General features: G+C 41.0%; 1 non-coding gene across 1 annotated transcript; it reads left to right on the forward strand.

Annotated features, from left to right (window-relative positions):
* The first annotated feature begins 4566 nt into the window (after positions 1 to 4566).
* LOC119626346 (small nucleolar RNA U13) lies at positions 4567 to 4670 on the forward strand. The gene has a single exon (XR_005242523.1). It is a non-coding gene; the product is annotated as a small nucleolar RNA U13 (small nucleolar RNA).
* The last annotated feature ends 253 nt before the right edge of the window (positions 4671 to 4923 follow it).

Consider the following 4923-nt stretch of genomic DNA (forward strand, 5'->3'; position numbering starts at 1 on the left):
GCTGAGAGGTGAATGTTGTGGAATTTGCTCCTGGGTTCCCTAGGCCCTAGTGAGGGAAGGAGAGAGAAACCGTCCTCTTGCTTTTTACACTGTGAGGCCAAGATCCTCCCCTCAGAAGCCAGGGGTGCTGCCCTCTCCCACGGGGCCAATGCCTGTGTGTGTTGTATATGTGAGCCACCCCACATGTAAGGGAAATAAACACCTGGCACTTAAAAAACAAACAAACAAAAAACCATTTTAAAGAAAGAGAAATAGTAATGTAATTTGCCCAGGGATACAGTTCTTAAAGTTAGGATTTGAATCCAGATCAGTGTTGCTCCAGAACCTGTTAAATCACACAATCCCTATCATCTCGTGTGTTTGTTTGCTGTTTGCTTCTGATTTGTTCCTCAAGGAATTTTTAACTGCCAGCAACATGATGAAAACACTGTTACTGCACAGAGTTGATATAATTTTAGATAGAGAAAAGAAACTTGATATTTTAGTTACCCAATCCATTCATTCATTAAAAAAAGATTTAGTGCTAGGCTTGGTGGCTCTCAACTGTAATCCCAGCATTTTGGGAGGCCGAGGCAAGAGGATTACTTGAGGCCAAGAGTTCAAGACCAGTCTGGGTAATGAAATGAGACTCTGTCTCAACAAAAAAATACAAAAAAAATTTGCGGGGCATGGTGGTGGGGGCCTCTAATCCCAGCTACTCAAGAGGCTGAGGGGGGAGTATTGCTTTAGCCCGGGAGGTGGGAGTTATAGTGAGCAGAGATTGTGCCACTGCACTCCAGCCTGGGGAATAGTGAGACCATATCTCAAAACAAATTTTTTTGTGTTTATCAAAGGATACTATCAAGAAAGTGAAGTGACAGTCCACAACATGGAAGGGAATGTGCAAATTACATATCTGATAACTGATTAGTATCCAGAGTATATAAAAACTCTTACAATTCAGCAATGAAAAGACAACTCAGTTTTTGGGGTTTTGTGTGTGTGTGTGTGTGTTTTGCTTTTTTGTTTTCAGATGGAGTCTCGCTCTGTTGCCCAGGCTAGAGTACAATGGCACAATCTCAGCTCACTGAAACCTCCACCTCCTGGGTTCAAGCGATTCTTGTGCCTCAGCCTACCATGTAGCTGGGATTACAGGTGCCCACAACCATGCCCAGCTGATTTTTGTGTTTTTAGTAGAGACAGGGCTTCACCATGTTGGCCAGGCTGGTCTTGAACTCCTGACCTCGAGTGACCCACCTGCCTCAGCCTTCCAAAGTGCTGGGATTACAGGCATGAGCCACCACGCCTGACCTCAGACAGCTCAGTTCTTTAAATGGGCAATTAATTTGAATAGACATTTCTTCAAAGAAGATACACAAATGCACATGAAAAGATGCTCATCATTAGCCATCAGGGAAATACAAATCAAAACTGCAATGAGATACAACTTCACACCCACTAGAATAACTAAAATAAAAAAATGTTAAGTGCTGGTGAGAATGTGGAAAAATCGGAACTCTAATACACTATTCATGGGATTGTATCATGGTGCAGCCATGTTGAAAAACAGTTTGGCAGCTCTTCAAAAAAATGTTAAACATAGAATTATCATATGAACCAGCAGTTCTACACTTAGGTATATACTCAAGAGAAATGAAAAACGTGTGTGCATATAAACACTTCCACATGCATATTCATAGCAGCATTATTCATAATAGACAGCAGAAACAGCCCCAATATCCGTCATTTGATACATGGATAAACAAAGTGTGCTATATCCGTACAATGAAATGTTATTTGACCCTTAAAAGGAATGAAGTACTGATAGATGCTACAATGTAGATAAACTTGAAATATTATGCTAAGTGAAAGTGGCCAGACACAAAAAGCACATTAATTACATGATTCCACTGACATAAAATGTTCAGAGTAAGTAAAGTTCTAAATATAGAAAGTAGATTGGTCATTTCCATGAGAAGGATGAGTAGGGAGAGACTGCTGATCCTTAGGGTTGGTTTTCTGTTTTGGGTGTTTTTTTTGTTTTTTTTTTTTTTTGTTTTTTTTGTATTGATGGAAATAAATACTCTGGAATTAGTGGTGATGTTCAGAAAAACCACATGAATATACTAAAAACCATGGACTTATATGTTTTAAAAGGATGAATTTTATGGCAATGTGAACTATATTTCAATAAAACTTATTTTTAAAAGTTCTATGGTTAGGAATTATTAAAACACCACATGGATATTTAGCTAACAGTTGGAGAAAAGAGAAAAAAAAATAGAAGTGATACCTAACCCAGAGTAGAGAGATTGGGAACACCATCTGGAGAAAGTATGTCTAAACTGAGACCAGACTGATAGATAAATAGGAAGCAATTAGGCAAAGGGTTTAGTATTGTAGGCAGAGGCAACAGTATGAAAGCCTGGAGGCAAGGGAAAAAAATATGTTCTGAAGACTGAAACTAGCTGAAGGATAGAGTTGGCGTTGGGTAGGAGTAAGAAATGAAGCTAAACAGTGTTTAACCCAGCTTGATGACCTCATGCCATTACCTGATACATAGTGGGTGCTTAGCAAATATCTTAAGTGGCGTGTTTCTTAGTTCCTCAGTCTTAAAAAAAAACACACACACAGTCTAGTTTAACATGAAATGGCTTGGGCAGGGAAGGTGGCAAGAACAGAAATAAGAAATTATTGTAATAATCTTGGTAAGGAGTGATGGTAGCCTGGAGTAAAGTGTTGGCGGTGGGCATGGAGATAGAGAGGTATTTAGGAACTTAGGAGGAAGAATCTTGATATGGTGATTATTTGAGCTGCAAGGTGTGACAAGAGGGAAGAGAACCCAGGCTTTTGAGATATGGAACCTAAAGGAAGAAATGGTTTTTATGGAAACAGAAAAGGATATGAGGATGCAGATGAGTTTAATCTTAGCCATGTTGAATATTGAGGCACTTAACAGACAGCCAAGACCAGCAGGCTGTAGCATGTGTGGGACTGAAGCCCAGGGGGTGGGTTGAAAATCCAGATTTGAGAGTTGTCAGTTTCTAATTCGTGGCTAAAGACAAAGGAGTGATTGAGATGAGCATCTTTAAGCACCAAATAAATGCACCAGAGATGTCAAATATTGTTAGAATAATATATTTGAAATAAAATATTAGAAATACATGGAATATTTAAAATACCAAAAGCCCTATAACTTTTGTCATTAGGCACAGTGGTAACCCTAGGAAAACTGGACTCTAATGCAAAGTTTAATGAGACCAAACCCACTCCTTCCTTCTGCAAGCAAGCTAAATATGGATTCTCTGAAGGAAAGAAGGAAAGATATAAGGACTGTTTCTTTTACTGACTTGGGGTGAGATTATCCAAAGATTGAGGGCTGTACCTCAAGCACTCTAGTTCTCTATAGGCAACACCATGAAGCCTTCCGTAAAAGCTTTGATCTGGCCAGGCACGGTGGCTCACGCCTGTAATCCCAGCACTTTGGGAGGCTGAGGTGAGTGGATCACCTGAGGTCAGGAGTTCAAGAACAGCCTGGTCAACATGGCAAAACCCCATCTCTACTAAAAATACAAAAATTAGCCAGGCATGGTGGCGTGCACCCATAATCCCAGCTACTCAGGAGGCTGAGGCAGGAGAATCACTTGAACCCGGGAGGCGGAGGTTGCAGTGAGCCAAGATCACACCACTATACTCCAGACTGGGCAACAGAGCAAGATTCTGTACCCCCTACCCCCCCACCAAAAAAAAGCTTTGATCTGCCATGAGACGGCACCCATGATTTGTGGTGAACCTCAGGTTACAATAATAAGCATAGGTTGTGGCCCCACAGAGGCCTCCTTAATTCTCTTCTAGCCTCTTGACACCCACCTCACCCCTCCCCCCAACATCATTCTCCAACCTCAGGGTAAAGTAAGCCACTGCACTTTGGGGAGAAATTGCAAAGGCAGTGTGGCAGAGGCCAGTGGTGTTGCTCTAATACCCATTGTTTTCTTTCCTAGAGTTCTTTGAAGAAATATTCTTTTTTTCCTAAGCTAATTCAAATTAAGTTTCTGTCACTTCCACCAAGAATTTTGAAGTCAAACTTAATCAAAATCTTAGCTCGACCTATCATAACAAAACACCAGCTTGAAGAAGGAATATTTATTTTCTCACAGTTTTGGAAGCTGGAAGGTCCAGATCAGGGTACCAGCCTGATCAGGTTCTGGGGAGGGCCCTCTTCCTGGCTTGCAGATCACCACTTTCTTGCTCCTCTTCTTGTAAGGCCACAGCTCTCTCGGATTAGGGCTCTACCTTATGACCTCATGTGACCTTAATTACCTCCTAAAGACACTATGTCTCGATACAGTCACATTGGGGGCTAGGGCATCAACATATGAATTTTGGGGGGACACAACTCAGTACATAGCATCTGTCATTATGCCCACTGGCCTTGGAGAGTTAGTAGAAGACCCTCATCCTTGCCCAAAAGAATACGATAACATCAGATTTCTTTGGTACACAGATTATAGCAAAAGTTCAGGCAAAGCCATGCTGACTACACCAGGGACAGGGATATGCTGTGCTTCACTGAAAGACAATACCTTGATTCTTTTGTAGTTGATAAGCATGATGATTGGAGTTTCACGTGCATGTGTGAGACGTACCTCCCTCCAACCTTGTTACCACATCTGCACATTACCTGCCTGATGTGAAAAGAAGAGAAAAAAAAAATTTTTTTTTAAAGACAATGCCTTTGAATTGGATTTCACAGCTCCCTGCTAGGAAAACAAGCAGTCACAATTTTCTCAGGTAGTAACACGGGATACTTACAGGATAAAAAGATGTATGCATAAGAATGTTCATCCTAGTGTGGTTTCCCCTAATGAAAAAGTAGAAATATCCTCAATGTCCATCAATAGGCATCTTGATGTCCATCAAGAACTTTAGGATATATGCATGCAT

This window comes from Chlorocebus sabaeus, chromosome 21 (assembly GCF_047675955.1).
Source record: "Chlorocebus sabaeus isolate Y175 chromosome 21, mChlSab1.0.hap1, whole genome shotgun sequence".
NCBI lineage: Eukaryota > Metazoa > Chordata > Mammalia > Primates > Cercopithecidae > Chlorocebus > Chlorocebus sabaeus.